Genomic DNA, 26,442 nt, shown 5'->3' with positions numbered 1-26,442 from the left:
CATGTTTGCTCTTTGTTCTAACTTTCTGTCCATGATGAAATGGATGTGGTGAGAATAGCACCAGTTGCACAGTTCCCGATATACACAGGACGATGTCTTTTGGCACACTGACTTATGAAGCAGGGGGCAGGGTGCTGAAGTTACACTCAGTAGAGAGATCTAAGAGCTGATTGGAGGGAAGGGACACACCCTCCCCCACACAGCACATAGGAACAGAGCTGAGGCTGTCAATCACAGACCGCACCCTCCCTGCCACCATTTTCTCTTGGTGTCAGGAAAACACAGAAGCGATTCATGCTGATAGCAGAGGAATGAGGCAGTAGATAGAAGTGTCACTTAGTGCTCTGGATTGAGACTAGTACACAATATACAGGTATATGCTTTGTTCATATTCCATGTCTGAGGTTTACAACCACTGTAGCCTCCCTAGCGGTCTGATTATGTCAGTATTTCTGTGCTCAAAGCGGTACATTTTTTTGCATGGAAATATGTATTTTTTTTATTGTAGGCCTGTAATTTTTAGGAATAACTCACTGAAATCTGTCCGAACAAGAGTCTAGTAAACATCCCGGGTATGTTAAAATTTGAAACACAAAATCATAAATTATAATTTAATAAATAATTATAAAAAAATAATAATATAATAATAATAAATACAATTCAATAATATAATCAAACCAAAAACATTGAAATTTGAAATATAGCGCCAAGTTCGCACATCACTGAGCAAAGTCACAAAATCGTTTTCAGTGTCTGATGACGAATTTCCCCACAAATCATTATCACTCAATTCTGCAAGTGGTTCTGATTTACTATCGCTGTTCTCTAGCTGGTCTAAAACCGCTTTTGACCTAAAGGGACGCTTTTTGGACGCCATGGACGTTTCTCAGTTTCCAGGCAGAAAGAACGGTAAAAATGCAGGCAGGGCACAGGACAAAGCACTAGGGACAAAATGTATGTGAAATGGTTTGATACAGTAATGTGATACTATGTGATTTTAGTGTATTTAGTAATGTCACTTTTTCACATTTTTAAATTTCCCGCCACTCCGTCTCTGTACGTCCCGACGCTCGCAGGGGACGGAACCCAGAAGACGGATGCCGGCATCAGCCAGAGGACATTGCCGGGGACACTGCAGGAGGGACATCGCGGGAGCGCAGGACAAGGTAAGTGAAGAACAGATCCCTGCAAGGTATTCCTGAGTGTAGCTCAGGGTTACCGCTTGTGGTACTGAAACTTTACCCCGAGCTACACTCGGGAATACCGCCAGGGAGGTTGAGGGAAATGCTGACAACCCTATGTCAGAGGTATCAGACAACAACCCTAGTAGTCATGGGGAGTCAGAGGAAATGGTCTTGGGCCTGGAAATATCAGCTATACATCTAATCTCAATCCAATATTCATGGGAGGTTATACAATACCAGGTCCACTAGAAAGGCAAAGCTAGATCTCAATAGTATACTTGGAACTAATCATTCGTCAGTCCAAGTTTCTGTTGTCAGTGGAACAGTTAAAATAACTTTGAGTAATGCAATTTATTTATCTGCAACAAGTCGAAGGAAATAAGTTTACTGTGATTCATTTCTTGTTTATTTTGGCTCTGGATAATCATACACTTCAAATGGGGCCGAGAAAAAGTTCCCACGCAATTAACAATTCAACCACAGCAAATCACAACATTTTTAAGAGCTTCATTATAAATAGAAAGCTTTTACACAGCGGAAGAATTTGAAAAAAAATAAAAATAAATAAAACTGAACTCTGCGAATCACGGATGAAAGACAAACACAACCAAAAGAGATGATTATGGCCGAGTCTACCATAACGTCTCTAAGGCTCCATTCACATTGAGCTGAATGTTTTTCAAGCATTTTTTTCCAGGTGTCTGAGCGTTTTTTATTAGCAGATTTGCAAATATTACATGTGTTTTTTCAGACGTTTTTCATATAGGCATTTTTGCTGTGGCCAAAAGAAATAGAAACAGCTGCTGTTTGAGCTAAAAACACCTGAAAAAACACTTGAAAAAACGCTCATTCAAGTCTAGGGGGACAAAACGCCCAGATCTGCCTAAAAAAGTAGTGCAAGTACTTTTTTGAGATACAGGCGTTTTGCTATAGGCTACGAAACGCTCATATGTGAACAAGGGTCATAGAAATTATTTGGATTTTGCTTGTTGAGTGTTTCTGAGCGTCAGGCATCGAGCTGAAAAACGCCTAGTGTGAATACAGCCTAGGCTCCATTCACACTGAGCAGAGCCTTGTTCAGGCGTTTTTTCAAACGCTTTTTTATGGAGTCTTTGAGCGTTTTTTTTTAGTAGGTTTGCAAATATTAAATGCTTTTTTTCAGGAGTTTTTCATTTAGGCGTTTTTGCTGTGACCAAAAGAAATATAAATAGCTGCTGTTTGAGCTGAAAACACCTGAAAAAAATGCTTGAAAAAGCACTTATTACCACTGTTGAGGCGTTTTCCATTCAAGTCTATGGGTACAAAATGCCCAGATCTGCCTGAAAAGTAGTGCAAGTACTTTTTTGAGCGACGGGCATTTTGCTATAGGTGACAAAACGCTCAGATGTGAACAAGAACCATAGAAATGATTTGGATTTTGTTTGTTGAGTGTTTGAGTGTCAGGCATCGAACTGAAAAACGCCCTAGTGTAAATAGAGCCTAGGCTCCATTCACACTGAGCTGAGCCTTTTTCAGGTCTTTTTCAAGCCTTTTTTTCAGGAGCCTTTAAGTGTTTTTTGAGCAGGTTTGCAAATATTAAAGACGTTTTTTCAGGAGTTTTTCATTTAGGCATTTTTGCTGTGGCCAAAAGAAATAGAAACAGATGCTGTTTGAGCTGAAAACACCTGAAAAAATGATTGAAAAAAGGCTTGGAATAATGCTCATTTCCACTGCTTAGGCACATTCCATTCAAGTATATGGGGATAAAATGCCCAGATCTGCCTGAAAAGTAGTGCAGGTACTTTTTTGAGCGACAGGTGTTTTGCGACAGAACGCTCAATGTGAACAGGGTTCATTGGAAATAATGGAGTTTTACTTGTTGAATGAGCATCAAGCTTCGAGCTGAAAAATTCTCAAGTGTGAATGGGGTCTAAAGTTGCTTTCACAAGACTGATACCTACTGAATTGTCTAAATCTATCCACTATTTTTAGTAGATGCATTTAACCCCCCTGGAGGTATTCCCGAGTGTAGCTCGGGGTAAAGTTTCAGTACCAAAAGCGGTAACCCCGAGCTACACTCGGGAATACCATGCGGCGTTGCTCAGGGATCCCTCCAGCGCTTACCTTGTCCTGCGCTCCCGCGATGTGTCCCCTGCAGCATCCCCGGCCATCTCCTCCGGCCGATGCCGGCATCCGTCTTCCGGTCCCTGCAAGCATCGGGACATACGGGATGTACGGGGGGCGTAACCAGCGGGAAATTTTAAAATTTTAAAAAGCGACATTCACTAAATACACTAAAATCACATAGTAAAACATTACTGTATCAAACCATTTCACATACATTTTGTCCCGAGTGCTTTGTCCTGTACCCTGCCTGCATTTTTACCGTTCTTTCTGCCTGGAAACTGAGAAATGTCCATGGCGTCCAAAAAGCGTCCCTTTAGGTCAAAAGCGGTTTTAGACCAGCTAGAGAACAGCGATAGTAAATCAGAACCACTTGCAGAATTGAGTGATAATGATTCGTGGGGAAATTCGTCATCAGACACTGAAAACGATTTTGCGACTTTGCTCAGTGATGTGCGAACTTGGCGCTATATTTCAAATTTCAGTGTTTTTGGTTTGATTATATTATAGAATTAAATGTATTATTATTATATTATTATTTTTTATGATTATTTATTATATTAGAATTTATGATTTTGTGTTTCAAATTTTATCCTACCCGGGATGTTTACTAGACTCTTGTTCGGACAGATTTCAGTGAGTTATTCCTAAAAATTACAGGCCTACAATAAAAAAACGACATATTTCCATGCAAAAAAAGTACTGCTTTCAGCCCAGAAATATGGACATAATCATGCTGCTAGGGAGGTTAATGGTTCACTTTAATAGCAGTCCCATTAACTACTTATACTTCTGTTTCTCTCATTCGCCCTTTGGCTGTTGGAAGCACAGAAGATAAACCCAGTACTTCCAGGTATGGGGAGCATGTGACTTACATGTCTTCCTGTCTTGAGAGTGCTGATGCTTGTTCATTGACTGCCTAGGCAAGCAGCACTATTAAAGGAGTTAGAGAGCATTCTCAGGGAGTTTCTTTTGTCAATGTGTATAGAAAACCCTCAGCGCAATAGACCTCCTACAAAACAAATTGTGCAGCTAGCATATAATGTGTTCCCACATGTAAACAATAAATCAATAAAAAATGCAGCGCAGCAATATAAACACAAATATGGTGCTAATAATATAAACGTGTATATATGAATAGTGGAAACAGAAATAAGTGTTTGTGGCAATATGTGCTACACCAAATGTCTTATCAACGCATACACATGGATACCCATAGAACTGCACATAACAGTGCTGACATGAATAGTGCATACAAATACCAAATAAAATGTTCTTAATAGTGGACTGTTCCTTTAAATCTCAGATATCTTCAAGTGTGCTTGTGCGGTATATCTCCTATATATCGTGATCCAAATACACCAGCAACAAGTATCTCATAAATAAAATCTCAAAACAAAGGTGAACCGTCCCTTTAAATCCACTGTATTCCAAGTGGGTCAGTGTAATCACACTACTGCATGCACGTATATGGTGCTCCTGTGTCACCCCTTATGCAGGCCATAGACGGGCCGTCTCAAGAACGCTCCACAATCATATGAAAAACAATTATTGTTATTATTATACAGTATTTATATAGCGCCAACAGTTTGCTCAGCTCTGTACATTACAATAGGAGACAATACATGAGACAGTACAGTAACAATACAATAAGATACACGAGGGGTTCGAGGGCCCTGCTCCTTGGAGCTTACAATCTAGGAGGGAGGAGAGAGTGGTACAATGCTCCATATAATATAGTATTACCAAGTAAAATGGACTTTATTAAAATAATCAAAATAAACTCACATTTAAACGTGTCCTCTGGGGACACTACAGGATAAAAACTCACTATACAGTATGTCTTGTGAAAAATGTACAGGAATCTCTTTTCCAAAATGGCGGCACGTGCACTTCCGGTTTGCGGCTTGAAAACAGAAATAAGTGTTTGTGGCAATATGTGCTACAGCAAATGTGTTATCAACGCATACACATGGATACCCATAGAACTGCACATAACAGTGCTGACATGAATAGTGCATACAAATACCAAATAAAATGTTCTTAAAAGTGGACTGTCCCTTTAAATCTCAGATATCTTCACGTGTGCTTGTGCGGTATATCTCCTATATATCGTGATCCAAATGCACCAGCAACAAGTATGTCATAAATAAAATCTCAGAACAATGGTGAACCATCCCTTTAAATCCGCTGTATTCCAAGTGGGTCAGTGTAATCACACTACTGCATACACGTATATGGTGCTCCTGTGTCACCCCTTATGCAGGCCATTGTCAGCCGATAAACGAAAAATCGGTCGTTGCCGATGCTGCCACCAATGTCTACGAAAAACGGCCGTTTTTCGTGGATTTTCCAGCATGACTGATAAAAATGAGAAGATGTGCAAAAAACGGCCGACGGCATTGCCCCACTAACGGCGTGAATATCGGCCGATTTTTCGTGTGGACGAAAATTTGGCCAATAAACGACCCATCTATGGACGGCATTAGTGCTCATCCACCTCCAACACACTATTGCGCTCACCTCCAGGTATGACCCATAATAACAGGTCAAACTACGCTTTTCCCTTTACCCGGGAGGGCATACTGGTACCCAGATCTTCACCACCGTCAGCACTTTAAAATTCTCCAGAACGCTCCACAATCATATGAAAAACAATGCTTCATATAGTATAGTATTGCCAAGTAAAACTGATTTTATTAAAACAATCAAAATGAACTCACATTTAAAAGTGTCCTCCGGGGACACTACAAGATAAAAACTCACTATACAGTATGTCTTGTGAACAATGTTCAGGAATCCCTTTTCCAAAATGGCGGCACATGCACTTCCTGTTTGCAGCTTGATGTACCCGCCAGTTTACTTGGCAATACAGCGGATTTAAAGGGATGGTTCACTATTGTTTTGAGATTTTATTTATGAGACACTTGTTGCTGGTGCATTTGGATCACGATATATAGGAGATATAACGCACAAGCACACGTGAAGATATCTGAGATTTAAAGGGACAGTCCACTATTAAGAACATTTTATTTGGTATTTGTATGCATTATTCATTTCAGGTTTTTTTTTTTTTTTATTCCCAGTGACCAAGTGGTGAATGAAAGGAAGACAAGAAGAAATATCTGAGGAGGCCATCATTGAAATGAAGCTGCTGCTTTGTTCTGCTTTGGCATCCCATCAGAAGCAAATCACATTCTTCTGAGTTGTATTGACTTGTGTTTGAGTTGCTTTGATTTGCCTTTCAGTTGCTCAGAGTGTTGCTTGAAGATACTTCTAAGCCCTGTGCACATTGGGCCGTCTACCTGCAGTGTGTCTTTCCCAGCATTTTAGTACCCCCAGGGACTGGTGCAGTGTTCAGCCTCGCTACCTGCAGCCTGTCAAAGTCTATGGCAGGCTTTGGCTTTTGGAGTTGAAGGCTGCACCAGGTGGGACCCACATTTAGGTCACTGTTCATGGACAAATGTAAGGAACTCAGAAGACCTTGAGGTTTGGAGGTGCAAACATTTCAATGATAAAGTCTTCTCTTGCTTCTCTTTCTCTTGAAACCAAACACTCCTTACAGATATAGAGGGTTGATTTACTAAAAGCAAACAGATAGTTCACTTTGTAAAGGAAGTTGCACTTTAAATGGGAATTTTTCCCAGAGCTTAGCGATGGAGGTGAAATTCTGCAAATTCCAAACAAATTCCAATAAAAGAATATTGGTTGCATAACTAGTACTACTGTTGAAGTGCTGCTGGATGCCTCAAGCAGGGGAATAATTAGCTCTCAATAAATCCACATGGAGGGAGCAGGCAGCACATACGGAACTTTGGCAGTCAAATTATTTTCACAATATCTAAACCACATTATCCAAACCATAATAGACCAAGATCAAACTGGATTCATGCCCCATAAAACTACAAACATAATAGCTGGCTTTTGTTTACCAACAAACAAACCACACATACCAATACTATCCAGAGTTATTCCCTCCCTTGGCACCCTTGGCTTCCCTCTCTTTCCCTGGCTCTGTTTGCCATAGCAATGGAACCTGTGGTTTAGGTCATTCAATTACACCATACATCACTGATTGAAAGATGGACTAGCTAGAGACGAGGGTAGCTTTGTATGCAGATGAACTTCCCCTTTTTAACTGCTTCCCAACCGCTCTATAGCAGATACACTGCTACAGGGTAGCACGTATATATACATGATTTTGCATTCCCGAGTAGGGGGCACACGCAAGGCCCTACCCACGCCACTGTTCGTGGCCGCGGCTGTCAATCACCGGGTCCTGGCCAGTGATTACTCACCGGCGCCCGATGATTGCCGAGCATCTCCGATGGGGAGGAGAATGATATGTAAACAATACAGTTCTCCACCCTGTCAGCTCATGCACACTGCTTTGGATAGCTGTGCACAGCACAGCCATGCAAAGCAGTGTGATTACAGTGTAAAGCACAGACACAGACACAAATAAAACAGCACACAGCACACAGTTAACTCTTTGTTCACCCCTCATGTTAGCCCCTTTCTACCCAGTGCCCTTAGTACAGTGTAGGTGCTTTTTTTTAACACTGATCACTGTATTGGTGACACCAAGTCAGTTACCCTCCAGTGTCAGAATGCCTGCCACAGTCCCGTGGTCCCGCTATAAGTTGCTGATCTCTGCCATTACTAGTAAAAATTAAAAAAAATAAAAATTCCAGTATCTATACTGCCATTTCTAAATGCTATAACTTTCACATAAATCAATTAATTTACACGTATTGGGATTTTGTGGCTAAATTTATGATGAACTTTGATTTTTTACATTTTTTTACTGGACAATAAATAGCAATTAATAGCAAAAAGTCCAAAATATACTGTTTTTTTCTCAAAATTGTCAGACTTTTTTTATATAACGTAAAAAAATAAAACCGCACAGGTGATCAAATAGCACCAAAAGAAAGCACAATTAGTGGGAAAAAAGACGTAAATTTAATTTGGGTGCAGCGTTGCATGACCGCGCAATTGTCAGTTAAATTAACGTAGCGCCATAGCGCAAAAAATGGCCTGGTCAGGAAGGGCAAGTGGTTAAAGGATGAAGGCCCCTCCTTACAGGGAGCATTATAAATCCTAAACACCTTGTCAGAGATATCAGGTCAGAGGGTAAACTGTAATAAACCACTGCCGTTGCCTGTGGATGCAGGGTCGAAAGCTGATGATAAAACCCAACTCCAATGGGTTATTTGATATCTGGGGATATCAGTTTCTATCAATCCTGATAATGATCTTGCATTGAATATAATGTCTTTTACCCTAATCCAAAGATTTCATTAACCTCCCTAACGGTATTCCCGAGTGTAGCTCGGGGTAAAATGTCTGTACCAAAAGCGGTAACCCCGATAAAAGCTTATCCCCTTTGATGATGTGCGGTTAGCACGAAACGCGTCAAGATAGGAGCTACAGCGTGATTATCTCTCTGCCGCTGGCACCATGGAGGTCCCGACGGCCATCTTTTAATTCACCTCATGGTCAGTGTTTTTTTGATTCCTCACCTATCTTATACTGTATAGGAAATAAAATGTATCTTTTAACCACTTGCCTACCAGGCACTTATACCCCCTTCCGTACCAGGCCAATTTTCAGCTTTCAGCGCTGCCGCACTTTGATTGACAATTGCGTGGTCATGCAACATTGTACCCATATGAAATTTTGATCATTTTTTTCTCACCAATAGAGCTTTCTTTTGGTGGTATTTAATCGCCACTGGGCGCTTTACTTTTTGCGCTATAAATAAAAAAAGTGCAAAAAATTTGAAAAAAAAAAAAAAAGTTTATTTGTTTCTTTTATAAAATTTTTCAAACAGGTATTTTTTCTCCTTCACTGATGTGCGTTGATGAGGCAGCACTGATAGGCGGCACTGATGGGCACTGATAGGCAGCACTAAAGGGCACTGATAGGCAGTACTAATGAGGTGGCACGGATAGGCGGCACTGATAGACAGCACTAATTAGGGGTCACGGATAGGCGGCACTGATATGCAGCACTGATAGGCGGCACTGATAGGTGACACTGATGATGGGTACTGATAGACGGCACTGACTGGCATCACTGCTGGGCACTGACTGGCGGCACTGACTGGCACAACCCCTGGGCACTGACTGGCAGCACTGCTGGGCTGCACTGGTGGGTGGCACTGGTGGGCAGCACTGGTGGGTGGGCACAGGTGGGTGGCACTGGTGGGCACAGGTGGGTGGCACTGGAGGGCACAGGTGGGTGGGCACAGGTGGGTGGCACTGCTGGGCACATGTAGGTGGCACTTCTGGGCACAGGTAGGTGGCACTGCAGAGTGGCACAGGTGGGGGCACTGCTGGGCACAGGTGGGGGCACTGCTGGGCACGGGTGGGCGGAGCTAGTGGGCGCACTGCTGGGCGGAACTTGCGGGTGTCACTGCTGGGCACCGATCATCAGGGCACTGATCATCAGTGCCCTGATGATCGGTGCCGATCCCCGCTCTGACAACTGCCGGTTCTCGGCAGTACTTTCCTCACGATCTGACAGCGTGAGGAAAGTGCAGCCGAGAACCGGCACTTGCATTTCCCTGTGATCAGCGTGTCATTGGACACCGCTGATCACGTGGTAAAAGGCCGGTATGATCAGCCTTTTACCACATCTCGTGATCAGCTGTGTCCGTAGGACACAGCGATCATGGAGATCGCCGGGTGCGCGCCCCCTGGGGCGCGCAGGAGAGCGCGTTCTGGGAGGACGTCATATGACGTCCACTCAGAACTGGCCGGCCGCGGTGAAGCCGTCATTCGGCTATGCGCGGTCGGCAAGAGGTTAAACGGTATCATGCTATTGGTCTCTTTTCTTTGTGGCCCTTGGTGAGTCACATATCACTTATAGAGCCACCTAAGAGAGAGACCGTGGATTATCAGCAACATCCAGCGCGGGGAGGAATATCTGGCCTGACCTGACCTTTAGGAGCTACCAGTGGATCCAGTAGAGAAAACTTATCTCTAAATGCGCAGTTACACTGTGCATCTGGTGAGTGCACAGCCTTACCCTTCTCACTTTCACCGCATGGAAGAAGCACTTTGAAGGAGAGAAATTGTCACTAAGACTGTTTAATTTGCACTGCATGTTACTCTGCTTGTGACATAATGTTTGGGATCACATTAGTCACCTAATCACTATACATTGATATCTTGGACGTTTTTGCTTAAATACTTGTGATATAGCACCGCATCTTTTATATTTTATGTTTTTGTAAGGTTTTTGGTATCCTTTTTGATGCTGTGGCTGCTTTACTTTCCATAGCGCTCACAACTTCTTTTATACTTGTTTTAGGATGTATTTTTTAGTTTGTAGGAAAGTTATAGAGTTCACAAACTATGGTATAGATCTGAATATTGATCAGTCCTGAAGTACTGACAGCCAATCTAATTTCTTGAGGTCCAAGAATGTCAGAACAGTACAGATATCCCCCAAATGACAACTTTTTGCAAAGTAGACAGTCCGACGTACTTCATAAGAGGCATGGCGAGTTTTTTGAAGTTGTATTTTTTTTGTCATAATTCTTCAGAAAATGAAAAAATAAAAAAAATTATTTTCACAATTTTTTTTTTACATACTGTCACCAGTGCAGTACAGCATCATCATATAACTGGCACGGCGGTGATCAGGGACACTGACTGGTGACAGTGTGAAAAAAAAAAAATATATATATATATTTTTTATTATTTTAAATTTTTTATTACATTTTTTTTCTTTTCTTTTAAGATTTTTTTTTCATATTTCACTATGTCCAAAGTAGTACAATGTTACCATAGTAACATTGTACTACTTTGGGGAAGTGATCAGTATTTTTTTTTTTACACAATTTTCTTATAGCAAAGAATTACTTTGCTATAAGCAAGCATTTACATCGATTCATTCAGGGTTTTTTTTTTTTTGTGCTTAGCTGTGATTTGGCCACAGCTAATCACATGACGTGTGCATGTGATTAGCTGTGACCATTCACAGCTAGACACTAGTATACAATGGATGGCATGAATGAAGCCATCCATTGTATACAACTGTCATGTGACCTGCTGTGATTGGTCACAGCAGGTCACATGGTACCAGCAACGGGGGCCCGTACTCAGATCTGTCATCGGCTGTGTCCGAGGTACACGGGCGGTGACAGATCGTGCCGCTGCACGGCTCTGCAAGCGCGCAAACTGCGCATGTGCGGGAGGACGCCATATGGCGTCCTCCCGGAAAGCTAGTACATTTTTCCGGACTCCATTCGGCCATAGGCCGGGCGTCAAATGGTTAAGTTCCTGCAAAGAGCATACGTTACTCCACACAGGCTACACAAACTATAAAAACAACATACCTTCAGCTTGCTGGAGATGTGGAGGGGTTGATGGAAATTTCTTACACTAATGGACCTGTGCAGGGCTGCTGTTAGAAACCACAGAGCCCCATACAGCCAAACTGACAAGGCCCCCCCCACAGTTTGCTATGCTTCAGTTATGAATAAACACAGTGAGTGACTGGTACCAATAATTCATTGTGTTCATGCAGGAAAGGAAGAGGATGGTAAATGTGACATATATACCGGACCCTTCTCTCACTCTCCATCCTGAACATTCATATTGTGTGATTGCAGCTGCCGGTGAGAAGAAGAGGAGAGAAGCCAGCAGCACTGCGGAGGTGGGGGCACAAAGGGAGGCCTGGGCAGCAGGGGAAACGTATAGTTCACAGGGAGGGTGATGGGTGCAGTGGAGGGGCAATTACTGGGACCGATCCCCTGTATGGTTTTCTCTGCAGCAGCTGAAAGCCTGTGGAAGGGAGAGGAGAAGAAGCCAACTTTCAGCTGCAGCAGAAAAACCCATACAATGAATCAGTTCTAGAAACTGCCCCCCACCGTACCGATCACCCTCCATGTCCACATCAAATTCACCCAGCTGTCTGGGCCCCCCTGCTGGCCTGGCCCCCGTACAGGTGGACTGGTGCTACCCCCTTATCCACAGCCCTGGACACATGCTAGGATCTAGAGCTGCTGGTATGAGGTAGTCTCATACATGATGAGTGTCACGGAAATAACAATCCCAACATGTGTCAGGCCTGGTGGAAGACATGGCCCCAACTAATGCTGAAAAACACTTATAGGTCTCTTTACTTTAATATTAAAGAAAGACCTTTGCCATGCACTGTAATAAATGCTGTACCACCCATTCTGGTTTTTTTGGAAGAACATTATAAGCACAAATTTACTTCTATACCAACAAACTTACAAAGATAAGGGCTTTGCACATGAATTTCTACAGTTGTGGATAACACACTCACAGCCACATATATTCATACAGCTTAACTTCCACCCAGCACATCCATGTACACTAGTACTGTGTATCAAATCCCTGTACGCAACATCCGTGTACCCACCATAGAATACTTGGCCTTTGCTATCAGAGACCTCTCAAGGATGTTTCATATGCCTACTACTTTTGGGGATCTGTAGGGTATTATGGAAGCCTTTTTTTCTATACTATGCCTATACAATTTCTATATATTAAAGGTACTGCTGCATCATAAAGCTCTCACTTACACTTGTACTTGTTTTTTAATGTGTTTCTCTGTGCTCTTATCCCATTGGTCCTCCTTGTGAGGATGGGCACTCTCGGATTTTTTAATGCATACTTTTGTAAAAAAAACAAATCTAACAGATTAAAAAAAAAAAAAAATCAGCATTGATTGGTATGTTAGTTCCCAAAGCGTATCCCTTTTGTTCACCTTAGATTGAGTTAAGTTGGCGGTAGATGGTTTAAATCTCGGCTGGTTGAGCAGGGAATTGAATCATGTATTAGCATGCTGATTGTAGTCAAGTTGATCAATTGATCATCTTGGGTACGACCAGCATGTTGAATTTTTCATGCAATTATTGCAAGCAGTTATAGCCACTAGTAATAATTGCTGTGTGCTCTCCTGGCGGGGACGGCTCCATCTCGCACCTTCTATGGCCAGCTGTAATCTAATTTTGTGGCCACGACAAGTCAATATGAATGAGATCACAATGTTGTTTTGTTTGCTGGAGTAAATTATATCTGACACTTAAAACAGTAATAGTCTAAGAATATCATTTACAGGAACATAATGAAAGGTCCCCAGGGTGCTGGCCAAAATGTACTGCACATATAGGCAGAGCAAACCTCTCCTTTTCCATCACAGTGGTAATTGACAGCGGCTTCCGAGTTGGTGTGGCTTTGGCTGTGTGTCTCTCTCCTTCTGCCTACAGTACTGGGAACAGCGTAGCGTTGTAGTTCTAAAAAGGAGTGCGCATGAACTGGAGGCACCAGTAAGACTCCATTGGTCCCAATGGGCACAAATGGGAATCCACATAGAAGAGATCAGCCAGTGTGGCTGGGGCACAGTTAGCACACATTAGAACACATGAGGATGTTTTTTTAAAAAGAATAGCAAGATGTCAGGAACGACTTGCTCATAGTGCAAACAAAGCTTCCAGGCACATATATATGCACATGTGCAGACCGGCAACTGATAGGGCAGGTGTGCACAAATATGAGCATAGGCACATGCGCACTATGGGTGTGTGCCTATCACCAAGGCTGGCGCCAAACGGCCTATTTAGACAGAACCACTGTATTGGCTAATTGCTGTTTGGTCTACAGCTTCTGTGTGTGTATATCCTGATACCTGTGTTCTGACCAGGGGTGGACTGACCATTTGGAAACTCGGGCACTGCCCGAGGGCCCGGGGTCAGTAGGGGGCCCCATGAGATGCCCCTGGTACCTTTTTCTTAGGCGTTTTTGAGTTTGGGCAAGGACACAGGGGCCCCATGATCCCCTATTGCCCGGGGGCCTCATGAGTTGTCAGTCCACCCCTGGTTCTGACCTCTGATTGTGGCCCGGCTAGCTCCGGACTCCGCTTGTCTGCTACCTGCCCTGACCTTGGCTTGAGCACAGCGAGGCATGGGTGCCGTAATCTGTCCAGTAGTTATGCAGGTGCACTCGCGCATATGGTTGCGTGCCTGTCACCAAGGCTGGCGCCAAATGGCCTATTTAAACAGAACTACTGCACTGGCTTATTGCTGTTTGGTCTGCAGCTTCTGTGTGTGTATATCCTGATTCCTATGTTCTGACCCGGCTTGCTCCTGACTCCACTAACTGCCCTGACCTTGGCTTGTTCTCCTGATTCTGCCTCTGCTTACTGCCTCTGCCTGATCTGCCTCCAACATTGTTGACAATGGAATGTGACCCCACTTCTCTCCTGTCTGCCGTTTATGCCGGATCTGCCCATCTGTTGCAGACCCGGCTTGCTTGACCCTGCATCCTGTTCATCTAACCTGCTAGATCTGTAGTCCAGCATGCTTTCATCTGATTCGTCTGTCTACTACCAGCCTGTCTGCTGTGACATCTGCCTGCTGTCAGCCTATCTGTTATCAGCCTGCCTGCTGTGACATCTGCCTGATGCCCATCTATCTGTTACCAACCTGCCTACTGTGACATCTGTCTGCTGCCAATTTATTTGCTACCATCATGTCTGCTGTGACATCTGCCTGCTGTCAGCCTGTCTGCTATCAGCCTGCCTGCTGTGACATCTGCCTGCTGTCAGCCTATCTGTTATCAGCCTGCCTGCTGTGACATCTGCCTGCTGTCAGCCTGTCTGCTATCAGCCTGCCTGCTGTGACATCTGCCTGCTGCCAATTTATTTGCTACCATCCTGTCTGCTGTGATATCTGCCTGCTGTCAGCCTATCTGTTATCAGCCTGCCTGCTGTGACATCTGCCTGCTGCCAATCTATCTGCTACCAGCCTGCCTGCTGTGACATCTGCCTGCTGCCAATTTATTTGCTACCATCCTGCCTGCTGCCAGCCTATCTGCTACCAGCCTGCCTGCTGTAATTTAAAATATGACATCTAAATTCTTTGTGTTGCTGCTACTGTTTCTCGGAGATAAGATTTTCTAAGCAGGAAACCCTTGTTTTCTTGAAAAAGGAAAATATATTTGACGGAAAAAAAAGGCGAATGTTTAATGAAAAATTGCCAGAATTTCAGAATGGTTTAGCTCTTTGTGGATGAAGGGGTCATACTTTGTTTTAGTAATACTTATTTTCAGAACTATTTTTAAACTATTATTTATTTTGCAATTTATAATGAACTTCAGAAAAACAACTAAATACACAGCTGAATACATATGTTTGAATTGTCTAGGATTTATAATTACGTTCACTCCTCCCTGTCAGGCAGCACAATCCCTGGGCCATCACTTTCTTCACTATAAAAAAGTGTGCCTCCATCCAAAACATTTTATTAGTGTAGCACTACCCCCATTGGAGCCCCTGGATGACGCTTGTCCTCTTGTGCTGCCTTGACCCTGTACACTGCCCAGCCCTTCTGACACTTTAGGTTCTGCCATATTGAACACCCCTTTAGATGATCAGCAGACACAGTTTCAATTTAACACTGCAGGTTCTGTATTGTTAAAGGTAAGCAGTAGGTTCAGAATGACAATCAACCAGTTTCTGAAACAGCCACTGGTACAGTTTGAAATGGATACCAAATAAACAGATGATATCAGATTGACAAAAATAAAGCAATTATGAATGGGCAAATCTAAACGTGTATCAAGTTATAACCAGCAATTTGGGGCAAAAGCAGACAAACATATTAAACAAAAAGGATGACACAAGTTCAGAGTGATGGACCTAGCAGCACTTCAGCCCCCTTTGCACCAGTGAAATCACCAGAAAGTGAAATCTCCTTTGGAGCTAATTCACACATCACTAATAATAACATATAGGCAGTTCAGATTCCTAGTAGAGGCAGTATTGGCATGTTGGAGCTCAGGGATGAAGAATGAATCCTTAGATTGCGGAAGTGATCACTAAATGGATGTCAGACATAGCAAAGTAAAGGATCCTTTAAGAAATCTAGGTTATGACGTCTGCATGCAGTAGCCCTATACTGTGAATAGCAGAATGAGAGATTTTGGGCTGCTCACCAGTCCTGGCTGAAAGGGCAACCTCTGCGGAGACAAGCGATGTGATGTAGGCTCTGTGATCCAGCAGGGTAGGAGGTTGGATTCTTGGTTGGCCGGCTGAGTGTTGAAGTCAGTGATCTGTTTCAATGCCCACAATCCTGTTTTCAGGCTGCTGAACAAGAACAATGATCGGCCTCTCAGCGGTGCCCAGTGATGCAAATCTTGTCGGTGGAAGCTTGGCTATGGTGGCAAGGCCACGGCAGTTCATGACCCCTGTGTGTAGAATAGTGGTACCACTACTCTGTAGAGGATCCCGGGAAGAAGAAAGAAAGCCAACCAGAAGCAGTTTCATATATACTCTACCAAGGACTCTACCACAGTCCTTTTCACTGGCGTTCTGGGGTGTGTAGTCTAAAGAGGTCTCAGAAGTACAAGGATGGCTACCCACTGGACTACATGTCCCAATGTCCACTGCTCTTGATCCAGTAAGCACAACTCCCTGCTATATTCAGGAAGTGAGGTAAGAGTCTGAGTGCAGCACTAGATGGGAACTAGTTGATCTTTGGTTCTGAGGATGTTGTCCTCTGTATTCAGTAGCTGGCACCTAGCGCCATCAGTTTTTGGATAGAGTGAGGAAAGGTTAGAAACCCTGGCAGGTTTTTACTGGTATTAAGGGCCCTGATAAAGCAATCTACCTTTACTTTCTGTCCTGCTGACAATGTTTTTCTAGACAGTAAGTAAGGGGAACTCTCCAACAGCAACACAGACTGGCAAAAAATAGAATTTCTTTAGTAAAGAAGAGGAAGGCTAGAACCTCTGTCAGATATTGTCTCTATATATCATATATGTCTATCTTTGTCCCTCTTGCAGATTTTCTGTCACTTCCTGTCTCCAGAAACTACTGCCCCACTGTATTTATAACTAGTAAAAAAAAGTTTGGACTTTACAAATCAACTAAGCAATATTAGTCACTGACCAGCCTCCCTGGTAACTACAGCAGTAAAGAGCATTATCACATAAATGAAGGCATCACTGTGCTCTCTCTGCTCTCCCATCCTGTCAAATAGCCCCCAGCGTTAGACAGACAGCTTTGTGCATTGCAATATCAGCTGACTGGTTGACACGTCGGCACTCGCCCTCCCAGTCTGTTAGGCTCAGTTCACACTAGCTTTGTCAGCAGGTGTCAGACAGGCATTTGAGAAGACAGGCGTTTGGCAAGAGTTAGGAATAAGTCAAGTGTGAACGAGCCCTTGCAGTCAGCAATCTGTAAATAGTATGCGCCACACTGATTCCTAATGTTCCAATTATATGTATTATGGTAGTACAATGAGCATCCAAAAATAGAAATAGTTAAATTTACTGAAAATTTGAAAATTTACTGAAGTCAACATTTCTTGGACAGGAGAAACCCCAATTTGTAAGGTAGCAGATGATATTCCATTCTTTCAGAGCAGTGTATTGGCTTTCTGCTAAATAAAAAGTTAAAGTGATTGTAAAGGTTCAACATTTTTTAAAAATAACAAACATGTCATACTTACCTGGTCTGTGTAATGGTTTTGACCAGAGCAGTCCCGATCCTCCTCTTCTCAAGTCTCCTGCCGGAACTCCAAGCCCCTCCCTGCTTGCTCTGGGGGCACTCATGCATGCTTGCTCCCAAGCCACCTCTGTGTGTCTATGAGACACAAAGAGTGCGGCTCAGCCCCATGCCCCTCTGTTCCCTCCTCACTGGCTATGATTGACAGCAGTGGGAGCCACTGGTTCCCGCTGCTGTTTCTCAGCCTATCAGTAGGCAGAGGCCTGGGAGAGCTCCTGCTCTTGTGCACATTGCAGGATCGGGCTTGGGCTCAGGTGAGTATAAGGGAGGGAGGGGGCTTAGAGGGGACCTTTAGCCTTTTGAACCACTTTAAAATGTTAGCCTCTTCTGAATCAAAGAACCTTTATGGATATGTTTGCTACATTTAATGCATGCTTTCTGGCAAACTGTAAATGAAATCTGATATGGATTTTTTCATCTATATTTTTTTTTACAGTTGTATGAAGTGTATGGACTACAGTTGTCCTATGGATAGTTTCTCCCATCTAATCTGCATATCTTTGCTGCTACTCTTGGTAACCGGGTTTCAAGTTGGTCTCTGGGTTGCTTCTCTGAGAATTGGCTCAAGTTTGCTAAGCTCACCAATGTGCCATATATTTCCCAATTTTAATAACTGATTCAATAGAGTCTCATGAGATGATCAAAGCATTGTATATATTTTCTATAAGGATGAATAGAGTTTGCAGCGCTCATACAATGGGAGGAACAAAGCCCGACCAATGTCAATTTAAACAACTGTAGTTTGCTGTTTGGCCCACATAACTAAAATCTCAACAAAACAAGCATTGAGTAAAAATGAGCCTTAGAATGGTTGCTGGGAGACAAAATTAGGGAATGATAAAGGTAATTTATTTCAAAAGTACACTTCATTTTTAAAGGTTGAATAATCAAAACAACTGATAGCTGTGACAATGTGCTACCTGACCTACTAAAAACCAATCTCTCACACCACCTCAGAACTCCTACTCATAAAAATGAAAACATGACCTACTAAAAACCAATCTCTCATGCCACCTCCGAATTCCTACTCAAAATAATGAAAACTATCTAAAATAATGAAAATCGAAGAGAATTAATCTATCAAGGAAAATGTGACCTATTTGAATATCACAACTTTATGGTTTTTTACTCTTCTTACCATTATTCATAATATATCGTTTATAGTTTTGAAAGGATGAGAACAATGGTAGACCTCCTGCTTCACCAAAATAAGCTGGATTTCAACATCAAAGATCTTATGTTGATCATATCAACACATATCTGGGGTTCTGCATCCTCCTAAAAACTCCTACAAGCTTTAACCAGTGCTTTGCTGGACACTGATAGAAGTCACAAGACTGCTTTAACTGCTGATGAGAAAAGCTATTTACCAGTTTATATTTACTAAAATAACTGAATTTCTATGTTCTGTGTGCTGTGGGAGACCAGATATAAAGATTGCAGGGTCCAGGGTTTAGTAACACTTTAAGATTCTTTGAAGCCGAAGGGAATACTGCCATAACCATATGTGTATGTATGAATGTGAGTTAGGGACCTTAGATTGTACACCCCTTGAGGGTTAGGGACTGATGTGAATGTTCAATATATATTTGTAAAGCGCTGCGTAAAATTGACGGCGCTATACAAGTACCTCAAATAAATAAATAAATAACCAAAAGTGAAAAAGCTCACGATGCACTAACATGCCAAACAGGGGAGGACTGACCATTTGGAAAATCAGGCACTGCCCGAGGGCCCGGGGTCAGTAGGGGGACCCATGAGATGCCCCTGGTACCTTTTTCATAGGCTTTTTTGAGTTTGGGTAAGGGCACAGGGGCCCTATGATCCCCTATTGCCCGGGGGCCCCATGAGTTGTCAGTTCGCCCCTGATGCCAAACAATACATAAAGGGCAAGACATGAAAAGATTATTGTCAGGCATGCCAAACTCTACCCGCCTAGCTTGCTCTTGACATCCTTTCCGGCCAGTGATAGAAAACCATCCTCCTGGCACCCAAGGAACACAGGGCAGTATGTGCTTGGGTTGAGATTATTGATGTACCCTGAGAAAGATGTACCTTTGTAAGTGCATCAGATGATGTTTTTACTCTGTTCACAAATAAAAAGTTTGATTGCACTAGGGCCTGTGCACTCTTTGTTTTGTTGATTATGTTTCTACAGTGACCAATTCTCGCTGATTCCCCACAGAGCTGCATTTTACCCCAAGCTGCTGATAAGACATGTGGCTGGACTGTTTTTTAGGAGCTTTGGACTGGACTGTATCAGACTCATGCTAGTTGTCAATTAGCACAATGGCCAGTTACAAGCCATTCTATTGGTAACACTGTTCAACAGTTAAAAAGTTTTGGGCATAAAATTAGCTAATCTTACATAATTTTGGGGTGCTGAAAACGAAAATGACCCTAAAAAATGTTGATTGGCTCTAGTTTCCATGATATATTCACCCATCTAATGACGTAAGCCATTCAAAATTATGATGCAACTTCAGCTGCATATTGCGCAATTGATACTGGTGACCAATAGAAAATTGCATGTATACTGAGATGATGCAATATTAGCCTTTAATTGCATCACTTCACTGCATAAAAGCTGCAGTATCTGTAGCTGATTGTATTTCGACAGCGTCTTTACATTTCGTTTTATGCTTATATAGGCTACTCAGTAATGCCTCGAACTTGTGTGAATAAAGCAGATAATTTCTGCTATATCTGCGGTGAAATAACTTTTATCTCACAAAAAAGGAGGATAACAGGAATGATTAAGAAAGCCTACAACTTGTATTTTGGCTGCAAGATAGGAGACCAGGACAAGGGCTGGGCACCACATATATGCTACAATTCTTGTGGGACGGCACTGGAGCAATGGTTGAATGGAAAAAAGGCATCTATGCCTTTCGCTGTGCCAATGATTTGGAGAGAGCCAACAGATCATGTTAGTAATTGTTACTTTTGTATGGTGCCTCCAATTGTAAAAGGGCTAAATAAGAAGAAAAAGTTATCTGTGCACTATCCAAATATTCCATCGGCAATACGTCCAGTTCCTCATGGAGAGGGGCTACCAATTCCTAAAGCACCAGAATCCTTCGTGGTTGAGTCAAGTGAGGAAGAACCTGAAGCGTGTAGTCACGTGCAGTTGTAAGGATAGCCCTTTCCTCGAATACAAGAGAAAAGCCAAGAGAAGCAAAACCGACACAAACTGAAGACAAAACTAGTGAGAATCCTAAGTATTAAAATGATTCAACTTAGCTTATGGCTATAATTTTTCTTGGTAATCCTATGCAATATATTATGCCATTTAGGCTTTGTTATGTAGTCAATATCACTTGCTTTATATTTGTGGAAAGACATCTATCTATATAATTATTGTGCATTATGTAGTCATTACGCCTATAGTAGAAAACTTTCCGTTTACAGAAAAACTAGAGCCAATTGACAAATTTCATTGTTATATTTGAACTCAGAATGTGAAATTCATTAAGAAATGGATCCTTTTGTTTCCAAATCTGGCAAAAAATAAAAATTTGTTGAACAGTGTAATTAAACAGTAGATTTTGTGTACAGTAGATTGAAGAGAGGGACACAGGAGGCGCAAAGCAGGACACATGGATTTGGTTTAAACAGTGGACAGTCCCTCCAAAAGACGGACAGTGGAAGTTTCTGAGATATATGGGTCCTCATTAGGAAGCATGATTGTTGATAAACTCTTTGATGTTTTCATCTTTGATAAAAAGGGTTTAATGGAAAAATATATTCAATATTCGTGGATCACAGCTAGTTGTCTTTGGTTCTAGTTACAGAGCTATATATTATTTTTGTTTCAATGATCCTTACAATATTGGCAGGTTCTAAGGACTTCTTTGGGAAGGGTAAGGAAGGATTTATACTAAAATCTATATGAGTTATTTGTTGCTTCCCATATCATCATCATTATTAGATATATAGCATGAGTTAGAAACACAAAATATAACAACAATACTGTAACATTATTATAATTAGATTATGAACAACATAATGTACAGTAAAATTCAGATCGAGCAGCAGTCTTGTTCAAACAATCTTACAATATTCAAAAACCCAGAGTAATAAGTTTTACATTTCCAAAGTCTTCATTTGTTTTCTCAGTGGTTAATTGCAATTTCACATCTGATCCCATTATTATGACAGGATATAGAGCAAGCTGTTCATAGTTGCCTTCTAGGTCATGTTTTCAGATTCCCAAAAATAATCAGCATTCCTGGCATGGGTGACCTTGTCTACTTGGGCAGCAGGTCACTGGAAGAAGACAACCTTATTTAGCATACTGTAATTTGGTGTCATATTTGCTGCTGATTGGAATCTACTATTAGCTGTTGTGTCTTTATGCAGCACATAGTACAGCTACTGCTAACAATTTACCAGGGGTTCTCCCATGTACATTACTGTGACAGCTCTGCTAATGGTTAAGAGTCTTGAAACCAGGAAAATTGTCTAACATCCTACATTTTTTGAATCCTAATGGAGGCTCCCTACTTTAGGCACTGTTTTCTTACAGTAATGTGATATATACTTTTCTGTTAAATAGGAAGTTTAAATAGTCAACCCACATAATACTGATACTACTGAATTTCATTTTATTAATGAGTGATTTATCCGAGAAATTCTTTTTCTTCGTTCCATGGTGTGTTTAGCCTTCTCATTTACTCTGACAATTTCAAGGGCTGTAGTCACATATTTTAAATGAATTTTGTATTAGAAAAGTGTACCTGATCATTAAACGAGATGAAATTCTGAATATCTAAAAAAAAGTACAATACGCTTTACAGAGTTCAGTGCTTTAGGGAATATAATCTATAGAAACAGAGTACAGTGCAGCAATTTATCATTTGGCAACACAGTTAAGGATTGTATCATTACATTGTCATCCAGTGGAGAAGTGCCCTGCAACATTGTCAAGTTGTTGAGAAGTGTATGGTATTGTGGAGAAGTACAGTGGTGTTGTGTCGGTCAGTGGAAAAATGCATTTCTCAATTGGCAGTCGGTGCAAACATGTGCAATTGCAATAGGCATTGAAAAAGCATGCAGGTACAGTGCTGGTCACTGAGGTGATCTGGTGCAGTGGTGGTCAGTGGAGATTATTTTGCTGTGTATGGTATGACATTTGCAATCAGTGGAGAAATAAGCATGGGTGCAGTGTAGTCAGTAGAGCAATGTGTGGGTGCAGTGGTGCTCAATAAAGAAGTGTGTGGGTGCAGTGACATTCAGTAGAGAAGTGTGTGGGTGCAGTGGTAGTCAGTAGAGAAGTGTGTGGGTGCAGTGGTGCTCAGTAAAGAAGTGTGTGGGTGCAGTGACAGTCAGTAGAGAAGTGTGTAGGTGCAGTGGTAGTCAGTAGAGAAGTGTGTGGGTGCAATGGTGCTCAGTAAAGAAGTGTGTGGGTGCAGTGGCAGTCAGTAGAGAAGTGTGTGGGTGCAATGGTCGTCAGTAGAGAAGTGTGTGCATACAGCCATGATCAGTAGAGATGTGTGTAGTTGCTGTGACAGTCATTGGAAAAGTATGTGGATGCAGTGGCAGTAAGTGGAAGAGTGTGTGGATGCAGTGGGGGTCAGTAGAAAAGTGTGTGTGCAATGGCTGTCAGTTGAGAAGCATGTAAGTGCTGTGACAATCAGTAGAAGGGTGTGTGGATGCAGTGGTGGTCAGTGGAGAAATGTCTGGGTACATTAGTGGTCAGTAAAAAAGTGTGTGGGTTCAGTAGTGGTCAGGGAAGTCTGTGGGTGCATTGGTGGTTAGTAGAAAAGTATGTGGGTGCAGTGGTGGTCAGAGAAGTGTGTGGGTGCAATAGCGGTCAGTGGAGAAGTAGAAAGATGCAACGACAGTCAGTAGAGAAGTGTGTGGGCATAGTGGAGGTCAGGGGAGAGGTGTATGGGTGCAGTGGAAGTTAGGGGAGAAGTGTATGGGTGCACTGGTGGTCATTGGAGTAGTTTGTGGGTGCATTAGTGGTCAGTAGAAAGTTGTGTGGGTGTAGTGGTGGTCAGTGGAAAAGTGTGGGTGCAATAGTGGTCAGTAGATAGGCATGTGAGCGCAATAGCAGTAGGGAAGTATGCAGAACAGTGGAGGAACTGTAGGTGCAGGAATATCCTAAGTAAACCATGACATTGGTAGGTGTAAATGTGCATGGGTACAGTGGCAGTCAGTGCAGTAGTGCTTTGATATAGTTTATTTTTTTCTTGGGTCTTTTTTTGAGAGCACTTTTTGAATGCACATGGTATTTTCTGCTCTCCCCCCTTTTTTGGAGAGGTCAGTACTACGCTTTAAAGTGCATCATTTGCATTCCTCAAGACAGTGAGGTATTTTTGATTGGATATGGTGATGTATGGGGCTTGTCCATAAGAGGCTGACATTTAGGCCCATGGATGAGTGTACCCATATTACATATCTGTAGCATGACAGATTATACTGTCTAATTTGTTTTGTCCATCAGGTAACTCCATTTCCTTAATAGAGATTATATATTCAAGCTGATAGGTTTATGATCAAACTACAGTGTCTCTTTTTATGCTGTCACTTCATCTAAAACGGTATGGTATTTGATTTGGTCTGGTGTTATTAACCATTTGGATGTAAGGTAAATAATTGCAATGGTATCCAGTCATTTTGTTGTGCGCAGTACATTCCATTCCAATAGACATTAATTACAGCTGAGCATACATTTTATATATATATCTGAATAAAGGTTATATTTTAGTTTTATCCTGCTCACACATGTGCGGTTTAGAAACGGTTCCCATAGAAGTCAAAAGCCTGTAATCCATACATGAACCGAACCGCACTGCTCAGAAATCGGACAGGACTCTTTTTCAATCCGCACTGAATCTGCAGTGCCAGTGCATCGGATATGTGTGAACAGGCACCATAGGAAGCAGTGTTATTTCAAATGTCGTGCAGATTTGATGTGGTTCAAACCACATCCAATCCACGTATATGTGAACTGTCATCATCCTCAGCCTCCTACAAGTCTTCAAATTCTTTTTTTTGTTGCTGTGATCTGACCTCCTGTTAGAGGATGACTGCACTTGTTCTCCATGGTCCCACTTTATGCAGGAACGTAGCCACCCTTTTGCTCACTTTCATGATGGACTATGGACCATGGGATTAAGACGGAGAGGTGAAGCAGTTGAGGTGAAAGAAAGGTTCAGAGGTTCACGGAGGACATTACATGGAGAGAGAAAAACACAGCAAGAAACATTTTCATGAAAAATAGATTAAAGAGCCATTAAAGCGGAACTTTACTTATAACAATTGTTAAAAAATAGTGTTCTTTAGCAAGGAACATACATTCCACATTAATAATTATGCAACCAAAATCAGTGTGTCCTTTAAATTGCTTTCAGCATTGATCCTGTTTCTTCTGTAGGCTGCCATTTTGTTGAAGTCCAGAGCCTCTCAGTAGCAGTTAGAGCAGAACTAAACCCTCCTATGCTTTTCATCCAAGGAAGCTGCCATGTGTTTGATCTGCAACTGCCATGGTGTTGCACATGTGATAAGTTATAACACCAGCCATTTGATAGTTTGACAGTTTGTTGAGAACACAAGCAAATGTGACAGTTAGCATATCCCTTATTATGCATGTGCTTCTACTACAATATGGAGGCTCTCAAAATATATAGAGTTAGGACTGCAGATAATACTGGGGTGCCCTGAAGAGGCTCTACAGCTTAGACATGTATTTGCAATTGTGTGCAAACTGTTTTTAATGTGAACTGTTAGACAGGACAATTCGGCTGGTTGCAGGCTGGTTGGTCGATTGAGCTGGGAATTTTTCTTTGTTGTTGTATGACATGCATCCCCCCTCCATGTGCTCATTGCTGCAAAGACCAGTTATAGATTGGGCCAGTTTGTTTGTATGTTTGGAATGTAACCGTTTTTTTTTACCTGTCAATCATTAGGTTTAGTTTCGCTTTATTCTCTAGACTGTCAGCAGTTCAGCCTCTACAAATTCGGCACAGTGCCTAAAAATATAGAACAACTGAGCATGTTCAGAGCAGGGTGAGAGTGTATTATTGGATTTTAAACAGTATAGGCACCTATTTTTAATGTTTTACATTCCTGCAAAAGAGGCCAGCCTGAAGTTCCGCCTTCTGTAATGAATGTGTACAGATTATTTTTGGAGACTAAGGATATTGTTTAGTGTCACTTTCATCACAAAACTCTTTAATTCAGCCTGCATTGTTCAAAATAACTTGCAGTGTGTTTATATATGGCCACTTTAGGAACAGATTAGACTGAAAATGCACTAACGTACAATGCAGATTCTTTGATATTTTTAACCCAGGGGTCTCCAGACTTTCTAAATATAGGGCTAATTCATTGCCCTTTAGATTTAGGGGGTGTAGACTATGGCCAGTGGGAGTAGAAAATGTCCCGGCATCAGTGGGAGCAATAAAAAAAAAAGGTGAAATAGTGCCCCATTATTGGTGTCAATGGGAATAATGCCCAATGCTTGGTATCACTGTGTTGAATAGTGCCCCACTGTTAGTTTCAGTGAAAGAAACAGTGCCCCATCCTTGGTGTCCTACTGATCGCCTAGGCGATCACAGAGGAAGTGGGAGCGGGTACCTGTCAAATTTGGGAACCC

This window comes from Staurois parvus, unplaced genomic scaffold, assembly GCF_062004578.1.
Source record: "Staurois parvus isolate SC_StPar_1 unplaced genomic scaffold, SC_StPar_1.0 ptg001153l, whole genome shotgun sequence".
Lineage (NCBI taxonomy): Eukaryota > Metazoa > Chordata > Amphibia > Anura > Ranidae > Staurois > Staurois parvus.
This window is presented reverse-complemented; position numbering follows the sequence as displayed.